The following is a 24,187-nucleotide window of genomic DNA, read 5'->3' as shown; positions in this document are numbered from 1 at the left end:
GTTATCTGTCTCAATCTTCACGTTTGGCTCGTTCAATTCTAGACGATGACTGAAATATATCGCTTCTCCGTCGGGGCGGACAAAAAGATATATTTCACGAGAATCAAGCGAACGTTTTAAAATACCAATGCTCTATGTCGTAGGCTGGTTATTGCGAGAGATGCGTAAATCTTGGGGGAGCATTTCAATTCAAATAGGGGTGAGAATAGATGCGCACTTAGAATAATTAACTAGGAAAAGAATAAAAAAAGATTGATTGCCTGAATTTCCCAAGTTTTTGTCGCGGCTTTAGGGGTAATCATAATGGCTCTATCTTGCAGCATCATTTGGGCGTTGCGACAAATTAGCATTAATTGTAATGGGATATGAATGTTATTATCGTCATTATGTAGACTGTAGTATAGGTGCATATAGGTAATTAATTAATTATGTACGCTGATTCTGTATGGAATGTATAGCTATGAGAAAAATAATTATTACGGACTATTTATTCAAGTAATAGAACTCAAATTATCTATCATAATACATTAGAATTAGAATAGTGGTAAATATTAATCTAAGTGTTTTAACGATTCAAAAGCACTTCTAAAACTAATCTAGTTAAATTAAGTAAATGTTCAAGTTCTGATTTTAGAATTTATACCTATTCGTCTCTGAATTTATTTAGTGAATTTATTAATTAAATAAAAGTAGGTACTTATTATAATATTTTCATTTGAAAAAATCTTAATCCTTTCCCCACAATATAATACGTACTCATAAGTCATAACAAATAAGCTAACAATTAGAATTCTCATATTACCTTACCATTAACAACTTCAACACCTTTCAAACGACAGAGCAACTCCACCCCTCTGATAGTGATCATTACCAATCCAATTTATTCGCACAAACCCTTTAGCAAAATTGCATAACCCAATTGAAACGGACGTATAATAAGTGGAATATTAGCATGGATAATTCTGTTCCTTACAGAGCCCTTATTGCGAGCTAACAGATCCTAAAGTTATCCGGGCAACTCCATTCTATCCTCTTTATTTGTAAGGCACGTAGAACGACATTTGGTACAAAATTGCCTCGGGCAGACTTCGTGACGCGCCCACCCTTCGCTCGCGTCTTCCTAATGTCTTACGCACGCGGTCAATATTTTTGTCACACTTCTTATAAAATGAACAGAAGCCGAATCATATTACGTTTTTATTTCTGCTGGTGTGAGGATGTTTTTCGTATAAAGGTTTTTGTCTTTTGATTCAAACAGTCAAGTCAGCAAGCAGTATTTCATTAAAAATAACTAGATGTAGTTGTTAGTTTGATACAGTACGTATTAAAACTTTTTATTATAGAGATTAGGTACTTAGTAATATAGACCGTATAAGAAAAAAACTTAAAAAAAAGACCGCCCTCAAAATGCCAGAACTGGTCTAAATTGAAATGGAACCAAAAATCAGGCATCAGCTTTAAAATAAAAAAATATCAAAATCTAATCGAATCACTTTGTTGAAAGTTCTAAGGCAGCAAATCAAAAAATAATAATAATAATACAGTCAAATTGAGAATCTCTTCCTTTTTGAAGTCGGTTGTAAAATACAATATGCGCTAAAAAGACACGTTCAAAACCGATTTATCTCAAGGGTATAACCCTTATGACATGACATGATGAACTTAACTTCTATTCTACGCCATTTACTTTGTCTCATTTGAACCGTATATTTTGTCGTTCGTAGTAGGGTAAAGAGCATTGACCTCTCCACAGAGGAGTGAAAATTAATGAAAAATATAGCGCTCGGGATACACTTTATAAATGTACCATTTTTATTTTCAATTATGTTGTTATAGAAACAACTATTTTTGATTGTACAGGAAAGAAAGAAATAATAAAGATTATACTTTTAAACATATTCTTTACTCCAAAGGGTTTCATTTCAGTCCTCATTTATACAGAAATGTTTAGAAACATCCTAGCCAAAACTTTTCAATCCAATGTTTCGTAATGGATGAAGCTGCTCTAATTACAGTTTATTAAAATTTACATAGCACACTGCAAATACGTACACCCAACTAGTCATAAGCTCTCACTCTCTTCGCAATATAAAACTTATTTCATAAACGCATAGACACTTGACCTTCTTCTAGCGAAAAAAGTTACTGCGCTATGAAATATTAAAAAATGTAAACAGGCTGAGACGCTGCACATGCACCCAGCTTGCATACGAGATGTTTGGTGAACACTTGTTGCCACTCGACACTACGTGACAGCGCTGTTTGAGCTAAATACATAACTATTATGAAATAATAGGCAACATTACACTATACATGTGGAGAGACCAAGAGCCTGTACGTAACTCAAGTCCAGCTTACACATTTATTTATGTAGTGTTTTTATAAATTAAATTAATTGCAATGACATGGCAACCTTGGTATGACAACGATAACAAAATTCTACATTACAATAATTTGACTGTCAAATTATAGTTTTTCATATCTTATAGTCTCTGTCTTATATTAACTAGGTATCAGGGAAAACACAAATAAAAGAAATAAATTATAATACGAACAAAGAATAAGCTATTTACACAGACATTAATTAAACGCCCGCCCTACGTTCCTTGATTGTAAAATATTGAAAGAAAGGCAACTGTTAAATTCCAATCTATATTTTACTTCTATTTGAAGGAAGTTCTTAACGTAATCACGGCGTGCAATTTGTTACCGATTCAACAATGCATCTCTTAACTTCTTCGCTAGGGAAAATAAAAGAGTCCTTCTTAAGTTCGCTAAATGAAGTTGACTACAAAAGGCAGAGCGAGGCGTAATTCAAATGAACGCGGGCGGCACCGAGCCACCGACCGCTCTCTGCTTCGATTCCGTTTGAAAAGTTTAATTTTTACAGAAGTTCTCGGCTCGGAATCGAGTACTGAAGTTTTGATTCAAATTTGATGATTAAATGTGTCCTAAGTTTTAAGCTTACTATTTCATGAAAATTGTATTTAAAAAAAAACGTATCTAGATAACTGTGTAGTTACATAGGTAGTTACGTATATTGTTTATGTACCTACCTATTATTTAAAAATACCTTAGAATATGCCTAAGTTTGATGATGTTTTGTAAAAAATTTCAATGATTGTGAACGTAAGAGATAGGCCAAATCTGCTGCTTTTTCTCAAATAAAAAAATATTTAATGTAGGCGTAATTAATTTTACTTTTAGGATTTTTTCTACATGTTCACACTTAATAGCTATAATTATGAACATAACAAATAGAACCGCGGAAGACCTTGTATTTAAAACTTACATATCTATCAATAGTGTATCAAATAACAAGGCTAACAGCTTCAGTCACGAGTTAACAAGTATTTATGTTTAAACAGTAGTCCATTGTTAGGTTGTAAATATAGGACTGGAGTTGCTATCATTTCTACGTATGAGTGCCCCAAGGTAACCGAAGTTTGTTTTAAGATGAATATAACACGTTACTTTTCGTTGTTATTTATTTCGTTACACATAAAGTAAAACTTACACCAAACGTAAACGTAGTACCTGTGGTAGCACGTTATCATACGTAAAGTTTGTGCTGTCACTCATGTCTCAAAAGATAAACATAAATATCTATTAAAGGAAAAAAATATAAAAATATGATAATTTTTATCGATTCTTGGAAGAAATAGAGATTAAATGAAGAAATTCTAAATGGAATAAGAAAGTAAAAATGTAATTATTTTTCTATTATCTATCACAAAGAAATTTAGTCCTTAATTATAGTTCCAAGATATTAAATTCCCGTAAGCTTAATTTTAATTAACTTTCTTTTCTGTAGCCAGCTTCGTCGTTGACTCTGCGAAGTAAATCTTCTAGGTAAATATAATCTGCGTGATTGCATTCTAGAACCAATTAATTAATGGGAATATAAAATATATTTATTGTGTAATGTACCTAAGCTAATGTAATCTTTGTCACGACTCCGGCAACAACATTCATCTTCCGTAATATGATGTCACTACGACTGATGCAAATATTTCTTTAGGTTATTATATGAACAACGGCTGTATACAGTACTTTATTTTGTTTATCTCAAATTTTATTACATACATAACATATAAGAAGTGAGAGTGCACAAAAAACGGGTCTGTATGGTACCTACTACATAATAAAATGTATAAAAACGAGTAGTACTAGTTTTTTGTTTGTGGTTTGAATTTATTTATGACCATAAGAAAAAATAATAATGTTATAAATAAAATTACCTATATAGACAACTAGATACAATCTGTAGCCAACTTTGAGTTTAAGAGCTAGCGCGCAAGAGCAACTTTTGTCTCCGCAACTATTTTGTCTTTCCCATCAACTTTATGGGGAGTTGCGTCGCTACAGGCGCGCACTTTCTTACTAGCCCAATAGAATCAGTTTTAATATAATCCTTGTTGATCATAATCAAAGGGTATAGTAACTATTGATCATAATCACAGCTGATGTCAATTACAAATTATGTTTGATGGTGTAATGAATGTATTTTCAGACGTGATAAAATGTTAAATACTTTGATGGCATTCGTTCTCGTTACAATGTTTATTAAATGGAAAATCTATTAAACCAACCCATGTTATAATTAGTGTTTGTAATCATGTCAAAACTATTAAACAAACGTCTTTGAAATTAGTCCTTTAGATAAATATCCGGCTGCTATAAAGATGTATATCTTATAATAATAGATATAAATCTTTATAGAGCCTGTCGGTGAAAGGGAATCGCGGATAGCTGTAATTACAAATAAATTAGCAATTACTCGAAACCCATTTGTTTCCCTTTCTTTCATTAAATGCAAACGAAAATATATTAATTCCATACATTTATAGGCTCGGCTCGAACAAGTTTTAACATAAATGCGTGAAACATTCATGCTTGTTGAAAATATAACTTTTCAAGTGGGTGAACATCATACCCACTCCGTCTGCGGTTTATAATGAAACAAGCGAAACAAATTTTATTGAGGTATGCTATTAATTTGCGGTTCTGTTGTGAATACATTGTCCTGCGTTACGTGATCTCGTCATCAAGGAATTAATGAAGAATTACGATTGTTTATTGCCTTCATAATATTTTATGAAGGACTAGACAATTTTTGTTATACTTACCAGATAAAGATGATATAATATGTATCTATAAATAAATGCATTTATATGTATTTTTTATAATTAGTATCATTCAAAATAAATTATTCTGAATTTCGCTGTAATTTATTATTTATTTATTTATTTATTTATTAATTCTTTATTGCACTTAAAGAGAATAAAAAAGAAATACAGACACTTAAATATAGCTTAAACTAAGTACAAATGGCGGTCTTATCGCTTTAGAGCGATTTCTTCCAGACAACCTTTGGTACAGTAGAGGAAAATGTATAAAATAAAATAAATGGGTAGTGCAATAATTAATAATAATAGTAGGGAAAACATACACATACATATTTATATTCTTATTGATAATAAATAGTGAAAGGGAAAGAGAAATACAAAATACCATAATGTGACATAATACATAACAATTAATAATAAGTATATAATATAAGTAAATATTATGTTTGGCTATGACTAAGGAAATGAGCTTTAACCATAGTTTTAAAACTTTTTAAGGATTGAGCATTTTTAATAGAATCTGGCAGGGAATTCCATAGTTTAGTAGCGTGCACAGTGAAAGATTCATCATAAAAATGAGTGCAATGTGGAGGCATTATTATCCTCAACCTTTCAGTTGAACGAACCTTGCTACAATGGCCTCTAAACTCAAATCTTTCCTTGAGGTACGTTGGTGTTTTAGGATCGAATAAAATTCGATACAGTAGTTGAAGAGCATGTGCATCCCTCCGCAAACGAATCGGCAACCATTTGAGCTTACTTCGGAACTCCGAAACGTGATCATATTTACGGAGCCCAAATATAAAGCGTATGCAGAAGTTCTGCAGGCGTTCGAGAATATTTAACTGTTCCATTGTTAAGTTGACATAGCTTACATCGGCATAGTCTAGTATAGGGAGAAGGAGGGACTGAGCTAATAGGATTTTTGTAGGTAAAGGAAGAAAATTTCTCAATCGTCTCAGCGATCCAGCTGCTGCGTACATTCTTTTGCTCACTTCTTTAATGTGATATTTCCACGATAGGGTTTGATCAAAAACCAGACCCAGATTTTTTACCGAATCACTATATGGGATTATTGCACCATCAACTATAATGGGTGGCAGATTAACCCAGTTAACCCTAGCGATTAGCGATGGACTCCCAAGGATAATAACCTGAGTCTTAAGTGGGTTAACCTGCAAGCCATAACGGTAGCTCCATTGGACTATAGTGTTCAGATCTCTATTAGTGTCATGAATGGCCTGGTGTATTTGATCAAGTGTAAATTGTGTGTATATTTGTAGGTCATCCGCATACATGTGGTAGAGAGACAGCAAGGTATCAGATATGGTATTTATGAAAATTGAGAACAGTAACGGAGATAGAACACCACCTTGAGGAACTCCGACAGAGATATCACACCATGATGACATAACATCATCGATGTGTATTCGCTGTCGTCGTCCGTTCAGATAACTATGAAACCAAGCAATTACCGGTGCGGATAAGTTTTGTGAACGCAGCAAGCTGAGAAGAATGTCGTGGTCTACGGTGTTAAAAGCATTACTGAAGTCCAACAAAGTCAGTACTGTTAGCTTTTTATTGTCCATCCCCATTCGAATATCATCGGTTATTTTAACTAATGCAGTGGCCGTACTATGACCTGGACGGAAGCCGGATTGGTATGGATTAAGGAGATTATGTGTGGTTAAAAAGAGTTGCAATTGATGATGTATCATCTTTTCCAAAACTTTAGAAAGGAACGGAAGGATGGATATAGGTCTAAAGTCGGAGAAAGAGGATGGGTTATTTCTTTTTGGAATCGGTATAAGATGGGAATCCTTGAACACCTGTGGAAATGAGCTAGAGGATATGGAATAATTCAGGATATGGGTAATAACAGGTAAGACAACGTCTAGGATAGGTAAGATCATAGTACGACCAATGCAGTCGCTACCAACAGCACTCGACGAGATGGACAATATGTTCCTTTTGACATCACACTCGGTAAATTGTTTGAAGCTAAAAGGGGGAATATGGGGAACTGGTAATTTGGAAATGTAATCTAATGTGTTTTGTTTTAATTGACTGTCGAAAGAAGGAGATGAATTGGAAAAATGTAAGTTAAGTTGTTCAATGTTAATATTAGATGGAATTGTATTATTTCGTTGTTTGCCAATGCCTAGCGTTTTAAGGAATTTCCAAATAACAGTGGGATCACTGTTCTCAACAGAAGAATGAATATACCGTCGCTGTGCATCTCTACAACATGTATTGCATCGATTTCTTATCGCATTATATTTTTCTCGACTTGCATCGCATTTAAGCACTCTATGTCTTGCCTTGGCTCGAGCTTTCCTTTTAAGCAAAATTTTAAGTTCTTCAGTCAACCATGGCGCAGGTAATTGTTTTATTTTGATTAATCTGAACGGAGCATGCAAATCGTATAGCTTTATTAACGCAGAGTTAAAGAACTCAACTTTTTCGTTGATGTAAGGAGACAAAAAAATTGGAGACCAATCAATACAGCGAGCATCTTCGATAAGTTTAAGATCATTCATACCGTGGAAATTACGTCTTAATAATACACTAGGTTTATATTTTGGAGGTCGTATTCTATATGAGAGGAACAGGAGGTCATGGTATGAAAATGCATCAGCTGGATGCTGGCCGTATTTCGAAACTAGATTGGGTGAGGAAACTATAATTAGGTCTAGGAGAGAAGGGATGCAATGAGGGGCACAGTGCGTGGGGTTAAGAGGGAGAAGGTGTAGATTGTGTGACTCAATAATGGAGACCAGTTTTTGCGACCGGTTGTCTTTTTTTAGGAGACACGTATTGAAGTCTCCCATTAAAATACAGTGATCATAAATTGGTATGAGATTATCACATATTGAGTCAAACGAAGGAAAGTAATCTATTAAGAGAGAGGGACTGTAAAAGACTGCTAATAGGATTTTCGTAAAAGAAAGGACAACTTCAATAATGAGGTGCTCGGCTGCATCTGCAGGTGGGGGCTGGGGCGATGAACTAATAATTGTGAAGGGTATATGTGAACGGAGATATATCGCTACCCCACCACCACCTCTACCAATGCGGTCATTACGAATGAGCCGGAAGCCTGGTAAGGAATATGAGGAAGAAGGTAAACAAGGTTTCAACCACGATTCGGAAATTAGTATTGCATGGAGGTTTGTAGACTGAAACGATGCAAGCATGTCAACATAATGTGCTGGAACGCTTTGAGCGTTTATATGGACCATGTTAAACGTTTTACTGTTGTCTTGAAACGCATCATTGATGGTGTCATTTAAACTGGGTAACGTTGTACTATGATAACTACTTTCACTGCCAGACTCATCAATGGAATGAAAAGATGAAAAGCTATTGTGTGATGAATCGCTTGAAGGTGATATCATTTAAACATATATAAAATAGATAAATAATTATATAAGTATATACAACTAAATTCTAATATAATTTACGAAGACGGAAATAAAATAAAAATAAACTCAGTAATAGAATAGACTAATAAACTCTGTAAATAAACAGCTACTGTGTACCAACCAGCGTCTAAAATAAAATAGCACTAAAAGACAAGTATCCTGGCGGAGAAATAGTTACGACAAACTAAAGTTGACACTTGACGTTGACACTTTGACATATTATGACAGGACAATTCGACAAGTTTAATTTTACAAAATAATAAGGTATTTTAAGGTATTATAAATATCTTATGCGACGTTCTACCGCCGTATCGTTAAAAATAAGTGAACATTAATAACAAATTATAATAATAAGAAATACTAATGTGAAACACAATAGTATGTGAAACATAATAGTACAGTACTGGGACATGAAAGCACAAGAATTAAAAGATACTTTTTGTAGGGGGAGTGATAAAGTTATAAAGTTACTTCACTTTTTGAAGTCTTTTAGACCTAGCAGCTGGAATTGCCTTGGCATCCTTCTGTGTATCTCGGCCACTTGCTGCCTGCTCACGAGGGTTCACTGGAGCATCGGGACACATAGGAATGGCATCAAGGTCAGAAATGCAGGCGATGCGGTGTTTTGATCCATTTTGAGCTGCAATAAATATGAACCCGTCTCGAGTCCAGCAATGAGGGATTCCAAAACGATCCCTTGCAGCCATAAAAGCCTCGTGGCGACTTTTGGTCAAGAACTCAGAAAGAGTTATTCCAGTGTTCTTCAAACGCGTTTTGGCAAACCATACACTATCTCGAATCTGGCTGTCATGAAATTTAACTAGAATAGGTCTAGGTTTAACGCCAGTGACATGACCTAAGCGGTTGCAGCGGCTGAGAGCACCTTTATTCATAGTTGTAATATTAAGTTTTTGTGATACAATGTCTGTGACGATTGTACTCAAATCTTCTTTATTGTTTTCCATCACACCATGAAACAATAGGAACTTTTTACGTGAACGCATCTCTTGCTGGTCAAGAAGTTTGGCTAACATGTTGATTTGAGATTGAAGACACTGAAGTGAAGTAATCACAAAGTTGCGGAAGGTTTCAAAGTCCGCCGCAAGCCTGGAAGTAGGACTGCTAGTGGCAGGTGGATTTTGGTTATTTGTTAAGTCCCTCTGGAACTCTTCCATCCTTTTATTAAAATTATTAGTCATATCTTCCATACATTTCTTGATAGACTCCATAATAGTGACTGTGCAAGTTTTGACAGTTTAGTGCAAAAAAGAGACAGGAATTATTTGAGGACACTGGTAGGTAAAATCACTGTTTAATACATATGTTTTTTATATTCAAATTACTGAAGCAATTAATTTTCTTAAATTTAATTCATAAGAGCAAAGAAAAACACGCCTACTTTATTTTGCTCCTACCCACAATTTATGTTTTTTTTTTAAGAAATACATGGATTCGTTTAGTTTGTAAGGTTTAAAAACGAGGCGTTTAGAATTTTGTTTCTAACAAGCGCTCCTTTGTTGAATAAAACCAACATAAAAACAAATCGATCCATGGCGATGTTAGTGAGAAGTGAGTGAGTGATTTCCGTCTCTGTAATATTTCTCCACACATTTTCTGTATAAAACTTCATATTTTCCTTGAAAACATTGTTGCTTCTTCATATTAAACCCACACATCACATGCACTAAGAAAATGAAACAATTGAGTAACAAAAAAATATTATATTATTATTATAAATGCGTAATAACATCGTAGTAGTTACCATTATTATCATAAATACTTGAACATGGTATTGACGCGCATTACTCGACAAGCTCACTTTAAACCAAGTCACGAATCCACACAGCCGCATTCCAAACATTTTATTCCCGTGAGCCGTAATAAACACAAAAGATCGCTAGCACACGATATCTTATCTATAATCAAATAAAAAATTACTTGGCATTCAAATTTTAACGCTAAATGCAAATGCGATACATTTCTCGGTATGCTCGTATCAGAGACATAAAACTATTTTCCTGTACTAAACGATTCACAACACTATGTAATTTTTAGCGTAGTACGAAGATACAATCTTAAAAGGTTTTAAAATTTATAACACACTCCATGTAGGTACGGCTTTTAAAATGTTATTTGAATCTCCGAGAAAATTTTTCTATCGCAGAAAATTTAATTTGAAGTGACTAGAAGAAACTTTAATATCATCTATTGTGTGTTTGTACTGTCTGTACATTTCAAACGAAATGAATTCCGGCGCCCGTCTACAAGTTTTACCGTAATGAAATTCTTTAAATATTCCTGTATATAAAGATTATACGTTTAATATTTTGCTCAGTCTTCAGCCGCTTTATTTAGAACCCTTTGGGACGATTAAAGTATTAAAGGATGAAAGTTGAGGATTAAAATTAAGATGATTCGTGTCATGGTTATGGTTTGTATTAATCTATGTATGTTTTCTATAGGTAATCAATGAATTTATGGGCAATATTTATTTATTTTTTTTATAATTTTCTGGTACTGTATGCTGCTTTTGAAGCTTACTTAAATAACGTCCATATTATGTATACCTATATTCGTCAATTTATTTGATTATCGATCTAATCTTCAAGAGATGATGGATTTAATGCACTTTCTGTATCAGTAATATGAACCTATAACAGTTGAAATAATAACATTCAGTAACAAATTAGGTAACTTTTAAGTTTACAGCATGATCAGCACAATTTTTTACGCTTCATTTGTAACAGTTTATCTCAATGATATACCAGTAAAAATGCTATTATTCACGCGTGATCAACTCAGCGAGCGAAGGTCGATTGCAATCTTATTTTAATAACTCATAATAACATGTAAAGGGCGCTCAAACGTTCTGTTAAGGCGACGTACACATGTATTTGTTTTGAGGGTTTATTGATATGTTAAACGGACATACACAAGCGGTCGAGTAACAGTACCGGGCTATTAATCGGCCGGGGCACGTACGCTTTACAACCTGTCGTGCAAATATTTATCCACATTGGATTTACGTGTTAACCGCCCGAATCGTAATCAGCCTTGATTGGGGAGTGGAGAATTACCTTCAAACGTAGATGTTCTAGAAGCTAGATACATAGAGATTAAGAGGTAACCGTGTTAATGGTATGAAAATTTTATAAATAATGTTATATTATCTAAAACTAATGTTACCTTTGTAGATCCGAATACGTAAATCTTGCATTTAAAGAAGATTTGTGTTAAAAATAATTTTATATTATAAGCTATCGTTATTATTATATTACAAGCTATCTGAGCGAGCTCCATGTAATCTTAAATAATTTAGAGAAACAGGATACGTTTTAAGCATGTTTTAAGACACACTATGATAAATTTTAAAAACATTGTAATTTATGACGACTGTGAAATTTAACATACATTATTATAATGAGAGGTTTTTATTTGGAATATATATAACTTAGTAAAAATTCCCATTAAAGGATATCTATGAAATGGAAAGTAACTAACATATTATAATTATTAGCACAGAATCTATCGAATTATCCTTTAAAATCTGTTTATATAAAGAAGGTACCTTGAACGTAACACACAACTTAATTATGTTAGTGTGACCTTTAATTTTCTCATTTTATCAGACCCGTCTATTCCATTTTCTTAAGAAATTAAATAAACTTATTAAAACATATTTTGTGAGTAAAAGCTTTACTCAGTAATATTCATAAAACGGGCGTAATTTTCAATATAAAAGAGAAATGTGAATTGTGATACATTTCCTAAACCTTGTATAGGTACCTAATCAACTATGGATATGTCTTTTTAAGTCTTATGAATAAAGTATTTCTTATAAAAGTGTTACCAACATGTTGTAATTTAATTAAAAAGTGATACTAAAACGATTTTGAATTTGTTTGTATCAATTGTATCATATATAATGATACAAATATTATGAGCTAATTATTATCTTTATTTACGGTTTTATAACGCACTCTCTTTTATCGTTCTGTGATAAAACTTAAAAGTTTAAATGTTAAGAAGTAAAATAAATTTTAATTATCTTTATGTAAATAAATAAAAGTAAAAGGTCATAAAAATGTATAACAAATTTTACATCGAAGTCGAAAGTGCTAATCAGATATAAAAATCGTTCTGGTCGATTAAATAAACATTTTATCGTTACATGAAAATTCCCATCAAACTTCAATAACTCAGGTTAAATTGGATGTTAAATAAGGAACTAGTTTGTGTGTTCTATAAATGAGGTGAGAAAGTTTTGTAGAGAAGAGCAAAGCTTGGAAAATGTTTTAAAAAGTAATATTTTTATTTCAAGTGTGGGTGGTAGTTTGTAATACGCGAGTGTATTATGAGCCTTATAAACATACTAGCTTTCCGTCTTGAAATTTCATTGTAATCGGTTCAGTAGCATTTGCGTGAAAGAGTAACAAACATACATACATACACATACACAAACATCCATCGTCATAAACTTTCGCATTTATAATAACTATTAGTAGGAAGGATAGTAGGATTACAGCATTTAAACCGACTCTATGAATTAAGATAAAAAAAGTATTCAATTAAATTTTAGAGAAATTCTTGGTCAATGTTAAACATTATGTAAATCAATGCAGACATTTATTTTTATTTCAACGAATAAAAAGCCATGTTACCAGATTCCCGACGTTAATAAATACCCAAAACAATTTCTGTTCTGTTAAATGCTTTGTGCGAAAAATACAAACACAATATTCCCAACACCAAAAATGTTTTAATTGCAAACGAATTGTTACAACGAATATCTTAATCCAATTAAATGCTTGAGAACCATTTATTTACGTCTAAATCATATTACTTTTTCCGAGTGAGATATGCTCGGAATGCGGCCTCCATTCGAGCTTTAGTCATTCCAAAGGTGTGCTGAGGCTAGAATTAAATATACCGGCGTTGAGCGTTGTCACCAATTTGTACCGTGTCACCAAGGTGTTGTGTACAATTCCGATTTCGCGCTACCATATCTACCGAGTATTTCACTTAGAAAGTATGAAGACAATAGGTAAAACGTTTAGACAAAGCATCGATACTTGTCGCTTGCGGAATAGTAACGCTATTGTTGTTCAATTGCTAATCATTCTAAAGCGTTAGGAAATGACAAGCTTCAAGTTATTTGAAGTTTTTACCTGGCACAACTCAATTTTTGAGTATTTTTGCAACAGACAGCACACAGATGGTCTCAAGAAAGTAGATAAATCGTTTTATATCACTTAATGAACAGTATTTGCGGAATATTTCGTTGTCAAGCCAAGACAAATACAATTTAAAAGGATGCCTTCAATTTCGGCGAACAAAATGTTTATATTTACTCGTGACTTAAATTTTATTGTAGCGAATACTCGTGTATACTTATCGAGATCGTAGCCCGAGGCAAAATAAAAAGGAGCTCAGATTAAACTAATTCTAAGAACGTTAAACAGCGTTGGATTTTATTTGTTTGCGTTGCGAAAACTCGAGCAATCCGAGCCGTACGTCGTCCTTTTGTCTCCGAACTGGTAATTAAGAAAATATTTCGTGTGGAGTGACTAATTTCCATTCGTTCGAGATGAGACGCAAACTGTGCGTTGATGGTACAGAATGTAGGCAATTACATAAACGACAATCAACGCTACAAAGACGTTAGGAAGGGAAAGTCGGGTAACGCAATTACACAGATATGCCACGTTAACACCCTCCACCCTGCAATGTGACGGCCTTAATGCTGCTGTATAAACGCTTCATGAATATATAAGTTCAACGGGAAAGGAAGACATGCAAAAAATACAAGTCATTTATTATCCGACTAACGATCTGCTATTGATGATTAAAATGCAGAAGTTATCGTTTTAGATAACAAGAAGAAATTGAAAGTTTCTTGTTATGAATCTTCTAAGATTATTTTAATGTCTTCAATGAAATTTTATTTAACGAGTATCATAAATAACTGATTGATAAAACGATTTCAATGGAAATAAACGGTTTCTAAAAATCAAAATTGGCACGTGTTAGTTGTGAATTTAATTATACCTACTTTAAAAATAATGTAAGGAAGTATAAAATTCACGTACACGCATAAATTTGAATAAATGTAGATGAAATTTCAACTTGATTTCACTATTTTATATAGCAATATATTGCATAAGGTTGCTATCTAGATGTTACTCTATTTACAAGTTTTGCATAAAAATTGTGAAGTATTACATCAAAGCGTTAACTCAGATTAGATACAATCGCGGTTACAAAATTATGAAACAATCTTGTTCGGTACCGCACAACTTAGTTTTAGTTTTTAGTCGAGGGTAATGACTTCCGGTTAACCGCTTAGATACTGTCACTACGTGTTTCACAGTTTATGTAATGTTTTATTTAAATTTATACATAGGCCGTACTGTTATGTAATATAGCAAATTACTATTAATGTAGGAAGCGAACGTGGAGATTCACAGAGAAAGTGGCATGTTATTGCTATGACTGCATAATGTACCTACGTGACTTGTGATGTTTGTTTTCAGCTCATTTCCTTAGATATGGGACATTGAATGGTGTTTACAAAATTGCATTTGATACAGACAAAGGTCAAAATTACTTTATTTCCCTTGGCCTTCATAAAACTAGGAGAAATGAGATCGTATAAAGGAATTGTACCTACAGTAATTTTAGGTTGGTAATTTTTGTCATCTTATGCGATTATATATTTACGAATGTAATATCATGTAATCATTTCCTACTTATCATATTTTGAATGTATTAACCTTTATGTAACTCTTTACGAGTACATATCAATGTTAATTAATATATTTCAATATTAATTAATAAGAAGAAAGCAAGAGAAGGTAAAAATAAATTGAATTACCGGAATATTAAGTACTACGGTTTAACTTGGACGAATACAGATAAATTATTTCATTAGTTGCTCTGTCGATGAAGTGAACAAATCGTTTAATTCCTTTGTCTTATTAATTCGAAGCAAGTGCAAGTCTAGACTTCTTTTTGTTCCGTCAGCGAAGTAGTTTTTATTAAAATTCAAATACAAATTAAACAAGTTGGAAAGAACTTGCGACTTATGTTAATGGAACGAAATCTGAGATAGCTATAAATAAACTAGGGTAAGACAAAGTATATTTAATACATTGGATCGTTTGTTTTCATAACAATACTGAGCAAATACTACGTTTACATGGAGTTATATTTTTGGAGAGAAACGAAGCGAAACAATTATTCCAAAACTAGGTAAAGAGTAATTACTTAATTCAAAACATTTTCATTTGGTAAGTTTTATATCATTTATTTTAAATACTTTTCATACTTCGAGTCATGTCGTAACGTTTTCAAGGTTCTATTATAATATCTATTTTCTGTTGTAAAATATAAACATAAAACAATTTATGTAGAGCAAGCTAAAAATACGTCAGTTTTGATATTTAATATTAAAAGAACAAATTAATATTATGGAAACGTCGTTTGCCCTTATTATTAGAAGAACAGTTGCTCTTCGTTGCCTTGTCTCATTATGTCATGTTGAATTTTCCTATGAGGAAAATACTCCCATACAATACAAAGCTGTTAGAACAATTTATTTGATCCGAAGCTATTCTTTTGTTGCTGTTGATTTAATAATTACATCAGTAGGCAATATTGTGTGTATTGTTTCAAAGAAAAAGACATTAATTTTGTATAACTATTCAGACTAAAGATTCAATAAAAAAAGGTAACGGAAGAATTTTAATACCTAATAAAACCCTACTAAATGTTAAAAACTAACTTAAACTCAAAGTCAAAGATTTTTAACTCAATAAAGACTGAAAAGTCAAACGAAATAGCAGAAACAAATTGAGTTTCCGCCAACACATACATAACTAGATCATCACACAGCACACGTTGATAAATTAAAAACTTTTTCATAATCAACAAGCACACAAAGCGTGAACGAGCACGTTTCGCATATTTAACGTTTCTACACTTTGAAATTTATTCAACTAACTAAAATCCATCATAATAGGCTGTCTGCTCTCAGTGGGATGTTGCTTCTACTTTTCAGTAAACATGTGAACGAAAAGGAAAAAAACATTGTTTATTGTTAGATTACAAAAGGGAAAGCATGACTCGAGTTAGGCCGGCGTTTATAAAATAAATTTTCTTTTTAACTCAGCCAGGGTGTGGTTACTTTGCTCGTATTTCTTTCAACATTATTTATTCTTTAATAGGATCCTGTTGTTGCTGTGAGAAAATCGCTTAGGAAATTATGGAAATGTAGGTAGGTATTTTATTTATGTGACTGCTCCATTGGTTTAATCTTTATATTATTATGTTCTACTGTCTCTGACTGTTCAATGCACAATAGTAAGATAGCAGTATTCTTACTTACTAGTAGATATTATTTTGATTTGGTTGATATTAATACAAAAATATTTGATTTTAATTGTTTTAACTTTAGGTAATATCATTAAGGGGTATATTATACATTTTTATTAACATAGAAGTGAAGCTTTTCTTCCAGTACATAATAATCCTTCCATACAAAAACACGAACTTCATGAACTAAACATTCAGTCGAATTGCAGCAGAAAATTAAAAACTACAGATGCAACGTTAAAAATGTTAGGAATCCTATTCTTCTCAGCTCAGTCGGAGCTTGAAATTCTCCAGTTTGTAGAATGTAGTTGCCACTTTTGTTGGTTGTGTGCCAATCACGTCCGACTCTGCCCGGTAATTTCCCCAATCGCATCGGCTTGGCGGTCGGACCGTGTATTTTTATTTTGGCAAACTTACGAGACCATTCTTCAAAACTGCTCTAACAAAACTATCACAAGTTTACCCTTTATCAACATACTTCATGTTTTATATTAAAGCTGCTTTTGAGACAATTGAATCTCATAAAGATACAGCACAACATACTCCCCGATAAATTTAATCAAAACAAATCCAATTTGATGTACTTTAAAAATTCGTTAACAAGAAATCACGTCATAATCCAAATTCTTTTCATAACAAGTCGGCTTCATTCGCTGTCCTAATAACTGTCATACAGATTTAATATCACATCTCGCATTTTGTACGATTTCCACCGCGAGGCAATTTCCTTCCTAAAATTGTATTTGGACGAATTCGCGTCAACTAAATACATATGCGACCCAAACGACAAATTTAATTTATATTCTTTATTTTGTAGAATCAAATGTGTTTCCGCTTTTACGACGTATGGTATCTGTCATATCTAATATATTTAAGAGGCTTATAAAGTGTAATTTATTAATCCGCAGGTGGTTTTGCCATTGTTATTTATGAATAAAATAAAAATATGATGAGACATCGTATAATAAGATGTGAAATAAATTTAGATTTGAAAGTAAAAAGTGCAGGACACGGTTGAAATTTATGTCCTTTCTCTTTGCGACAAAGATATCTGCGAGGCAAAAATAAAGGATGTCACATAAAATATTAAATGTTATCGTCTGAGAGTACTACGTTACGTTCGAACGTGGATTCGTTCTATCGAGTTCATACATAGACAATGGTTGTTAAGTTCGACATGGCAAGCAAAAGAGAGACTCGTAGCATAATGATCTGCAACCGAGACCGCATTCTACTCGTTCAATGAATGGAGTTTTGCAAAATTTTCGTCGTCTTATTTCAGCTCAGTGCAGGGCAATTTTTGACTTGAAATGAAGATTTACTGTTAGCTTGTATGCAAAAACTGTACGTAATATTCATACATATATTACATTTACCCATTGTAAAACCATCCAATTCAAAAATAGACAGATTTTGTAAATGTTGTAAGGACTGGCATAATACATTTTTGATCAATTATAGGAGACATTCATTCCTTTTTGCGTTTTAAGATATTGCTGTATCTATATTGTGCATCTATATTGGTTTGTCTATTATTCAAACAAATACTTTTAAATAAAGTGTTATAAATTAATAATTACCTTTGGCAAAAGAATTCCGTAACCGGAGATTGCTTTAGATATAATGTGCGTATATAAAACAAATGCATCCGAGTTTCGTATTTATTATGCACATAATATATTACAATTTTACAAATTGCGACAATAATCACATATTGCAACACATTATAGTCTCATGTACTACATTTACTTGCAGAATGACAACAACTATGATTGATGCTGTGGAACCGATCATTTGTGTTACAATTGTAGTAAATCTGTGATACAATATAGTTCTGTGTTAACCATGGATATATTAATCAATGTTAGGACTAATATAAGAATTATAAGGATAAATCAAATATTACAATTTATTTAATCAATAAATTTATTTTTGTAAATAAATATAAAATTGATGATATTTAACAATCGCAAAATTGCACATCCGATTTCTGCTTATTATATCCGACAATCGACATACATGTCAAAAGCATATTTTTTTCACCATAAAACATTTTAAAACTTGTAGGCCAAAATGCTAAGGTACCAACAGAAAGTAATTTGGCATGTATAACTTTCCATCGTAAATATAATACGCTAGTAAAGGTGCCCTGAAATAGTGTCTCCAGAGATAGCACTCGGCCATTCTTATTCAAATAGGTGCAGCCGCAGATTTACCCAGAGGAGGCATGACTGCACGCCGCGGCCGCCTAGCGGTGAAGCCTTTTGTAATATCTAATTTATTTAACCTAATTTCTGTATTAATTTAATAGTTTCATCCATATTTCGATCTGGATTATATAAGCGCTATAATTATATTCATTACTTTATTCTTCTTTTGCATTAATAATAACTATCGGTTCAAATATAAAAGTTGAAATGAAAAGAGATTATTCATTAGTTTGCATAAAATATCCTGAAATATTAATATATAAGAGTTTTCAAAAAGTGTCCAGTTTCAGTTATTTCAACTTGTTTTGATATTGTATGTGCCTAATTGGTAACAAAAACTTCTATTAATGTCCATGTTGCGTAAAAAGCAAAAAATGTTATAAATGTACACCTAAAAGTTAACCTTGCATTTGACCGCAAATTTTAACGATTTAAAAAATATATAATAACATCATACCTACTCTGAGTCATTGTTATTCTAATAAATGGCTATGCTTTACGTACCATGCCGAATTTTTTATTTAGTTTGCCATATAAAAAAGCTTTAAAGATAAATTGGTAGTATTCTAATAGTTTCTAGCAGATGGCAACTTGCGACACAAATTCTTAGTTTCGCTTCATTCCTTTTTGGAGAAGTCATCACAATACCGTGTCAATAGCTTAACAACTTTCTCCTTTTTATATACCATTGTGAGACTAATTTCACTCATTTCTTTTCGACGTCTCAAATAAAACAATACGGCGTACAATTTCCTATTTTTATTTATGATAACTGTTTAAGTCATGAGGCTGCTTCCTTCTCTATTTAAGCCAACAATCATTTCCTTAATCGTTGATCTAATTCGTGTAAAATCGTAACTTTTATTCCAAGTGCTATACTCGGTGGAGTCATATCTAAAAACATAAACGTATTATCTAAAGGAAATCACGCAGCACATTCAGTTTCCACCCGAAACAAACAGACGCAGCATAACGACGAAAATTTACATTAGGCTGGTTTAATGTCGCAAAGCAATCTCATTCCTAGTAGGAAACCGGCTTAAGACGACCACTGAGCTTTGACCTGTGGGATAGACCGTTCAGCTTAATTGGACCAGAGCGAGACAGGTCACATGTAAATGGTCGTGTGTGATATCGCAACAAAGATAAATTTGCCGCATATCTCGAATGTTACCAGCGCACAACCTTGACATTCTCAATTTCATAAGAGAAAAGACATAAAGCAAATGCTTTTCAATTCAAATTACGGCATATCTTAATAACGCGGGTATTTAGTTGAACGCGAAAGGTATTTCATTATGTTTTAATTTAATATTAGGTAACGTCTTCATGAATATATAATTTTAAACTATGTTCAAAGCAATTAAGAGCAGTCGAGCTTAAAATTTAGTCTAGACGAAAACTATTCTTACGTAATCATTTAAATGGTTTTGTAACAGAAAGCATCTTATTTGTACCATGCTGGTTTATATATTTTATTATTTATATTAAAAGGAACATTACATATATTATACAACCTACCTGAATATATTCACCTTTCTCTTATACATTGTACACTGAAATATACTTATTAATATTTTTATTTAGATTAACTAATTATTTTCCCTGACCAGTTAAGGAACAAACAATAGCACTGAAAAAAATTTAAATGGTAACCGAAAGGAAATTGGTCGGACGTGTATGATGTTCCCAAAGACATTAAAATTGAACAGCGCAGTAAAATTTCCCCTTTCGATGTATAACGAAACCTTTATTACGGCAAGCTTCATTTCACGTCTACCATTATATTTATTACGTAATTTCTATACGAAACGTACGAAATTTAATGGATACAGTCTTAAATTTACCTTAACAAATAATGTATCTGGACTAGCTGTGCCCCGCGATTTTACCCGCGTTGCTCCGCTCCTATCGGTCTTAGCTTGATGATGATGATGATAACTGAGCCTATAGCCCAATGAAATATGTAATTTTTTCAAGTCGAACCCGAAGTTCCTGAGTTCGGCGTATTCAAGCAAATAAAAAAAAACTCTTCAGCTATAATTATATACCTATACTAATCTCTACCTACCGTCTCTACCTATACTAATATTAATTAGTATAGGTAGAGACGAATAATAAATATAAGCTGATTTTTTGAATTGATATAATTTAAAAAAATGAAACGTAACTTTTATCTCTAAAGTTTGGTAAAAATTATATTCCCTTTATTATAATCCCGGTCTGGAGGAATTTTCCAAAGCTTAATTTTTATTAAAGTGATAAAGAAAATTAAAAACAGTTTGACCTTAGATGTTTTGAAAGTTTCTTTAGTTAACTTATAACAGAATTGCTTTTTGTAAATTGTACCTATTATTTAAAAAAAAGCTGTTCTTCTGAGATTGAAAAAGGTTATAAAATGGAGAGTTTTTTTTTAATACAACTTTCTTTATATTAATACTAGCTTTCCGCCTGCGGCTTCGCCCGCGTTTTCAAAGAAAAACCCGCATAGTTCCCGTTCCCGTGGGATTTCCGGGATAAGACTGGTGAATGAATTTTTGAAATCGGTCCAGTAGTTTATGCGTGAAAACCATACATTATACATACATACATACATACGTAATTACAAACCTTTCCTCTTTATAATATTAGTATAGAAGTTGAAGTATGTGAAGTAAAGTATAGATAAAATCTTAAAACCTACTAAAAAGTATATTAATAAGAAATATGATATATCCTACTCCTACTGAGAAAAAAATAGGCTTTTGAGTTTATATCATCCCTCAAAGACGTATTATATTACATTACATCTTTATTATAATCAACGGCACTGCTCCTGTTTTATGAGAGGATATACATACACAATTTTATTAAAATTCTTATAAGCCAAAGCACAAAAACAAAAAAAGTCTTTTTATATCGAATACACGTGTACGAAAGTCAAGGAAAATAGATTTATAAATAACTGCGTTGATTTGATAGATATAAAAGCGAGTAATTATATTGATGTACCTTAATAAATTTATTACACGTGTAATTAATTTAGTTCTAATTTTTTTATGTAAAGGATTTAATTTACTCCGTTTTTAGAGACTAGCTGTTCCCCGCGGTTTCACCCGCATTGCTCCGCTCATGTTGGTCTTAGCGTGATGATATATAGCCTATAGCCTTCCTCGATAAATGGGCTATCTAACCGAAATAATTTTTCAAATCGGACCAGTAGTTCCTGAGATTAGCACGTTCAAACAAACTAACAAACAAACTCTTCAGCTTTATAATATTAGTATAGATTACTGCTAAGTGCTAATAAAGTGTAGAGTTTTGTCCTAATATAAATAATAAGCTGATATGTAGTAAGCTCAGAAAAAAGTCACGAGGTATAAAGTAAAATAAACTTGTAGAAATGCATTTTGTTAACTAATTATTTTAAACATACAACTTTCACAAAACGACAAGCCATTTTACGAAACACGAAGAAAATTTATGTATAGAATCTATAAATATGTTATGTAAATTAAACGCTTAAGACGATATCATCCGCAAACCACTTAAATTAACAATCTGCATTCATTTATAAATAGTCTAGTTATCTTTCGTAATTATTATTCATGAAAACTTGTAATACTTTTAATTTAATTAAAAATAGCTATGGAAGCTACCGCATATCTAATTGCTACAAATTATTTTAATCTCTTGTAATAATATGGATAAAATCACAAGTATGTAAAAGATTTAAAGTTAAAACGATTTTTCTAGATCCTACTGTCGGAAAATAATGAAATTAAACGAATTTTACTTGCAAATAATTATTTGTTGTTATAAATAATGATAAAATAAAGAAAATAATGTGAATCGATATCGTTCCTACAATATCAAATGATAGAATCAAATATTTTTATCGTTTTTCCGAAGAAGATTTTTCGGGTCAAATAATTTTTCGACGCCATCTTTCAAAGACCAGAAGAGATGTAATATGATCTATAGAGCGGCATTTAATTTATTTCCTAATAATCAGTATATTTATTTTTATCTGGGCCTCGAAATTACTTCGGGAAACTTGATATCTTTACGAGCCCAATATTCATTTGAATTGGTTCTTGCTATCTTTCAAAAGTAATGATTTAATTTTAGAAAACTAGATCCATAGAAATTAGGCAAAATCTATTTTTTTGCTCTTAGTTAAATCTGAGTTAATTAACTCTGCAATATTGTCACAGGAAAGTGAATAATTAACATCCAAGAAAAAGAAACTTCGACATTTTCGACTTTTTACGTTAAAGACAGATGCTCTCTCTTAACCCGCCATCATCAAAAACGTCTATGACCTTTCGGGCCGTTAATAGCCTTATTTATATTCAACGGCAGGCAATCTCATATAGATATAAAGCCTATTATACGTAAAAGAGTAATAAAACGAAAGATATATCCGATTCCATCGGAATGTGATAACGCATTTAAATAATGATAAAACGAGTTAGAGAAATCGTCTTCGAAGTATTGACCATTTGACCTTGACATTTGAAACAGGTGTTAAGCGCGTATAAATGTTTAATTGTATGGTCTTTTCACTTTTGTGTAAGTACAGACCTTTACGAGTGGAAGACAACGTAAAGGTCAACTTTACCGTTAAAAGCTACTATAATTAACGACCGACATGTTTTAGGGACGAAGTTCCATGCTTCGATAATATTTAAACGTTTTGTTGCAACACAAAGTATTAAAAGGCAGCGTTAAGTTCAACATTTAACATTTCTATTTTTATAAAATAAAATAATAATTAAAGTTTTAAACCGATACTGACTGAATAATCTATAATTTACAGGATTATAATCGGCAACTTTAAAAATAATGCCATAACGAATTCACTAATTAATCAATAGAACCTGCATCACGAGCTCAAAAAGCAGGTCTCGAAGGACCTATTAGGAATGTAACCGCTAAATAAGGCCAAACCAGCGCAGCAGGCTGGCCTACCCTTTCACTTCTCATAGAGATCTTAACTTGCATTAGAAATCGGGAACTTCAAGCACTCCCATTAAACAGGATTTTAATCAAGATCTCATTCATTACG

At 32.4% G+C, this 24,187-nt stretch overlaps 1 protein-coding gene across 5 annotated transcripts in view; it reads right to left on the bottom strand.

Moving 5' to 3' along the window:
* Nucleotides 1-24,187, bottom strand: part of LOC123695286 — a 117,283-nt gene that overhangs the window by 13,575 nt on the left and 79,521 nt on the right. The gene's annotated exons all lie outside the window — the stretch shown is intronic.

Source organism: Colias croceus, chromosome 11 (genome assembly GCF_905220415.1).
Source record: "Colias croceus chromosome 11, ilColCroc2.1".
NCBI classification, from domain to species: Eukaryota; Metazoa; Arthropoda; class Insecta; order Lepidoptera; family Pieridae; genus Colias; species Colias croceus.
The sequence above is the reverse complement of the archived record's forward strand: the minus strand, read 5'-3'. Positions and strand labels throughout refer to the sequence as shown.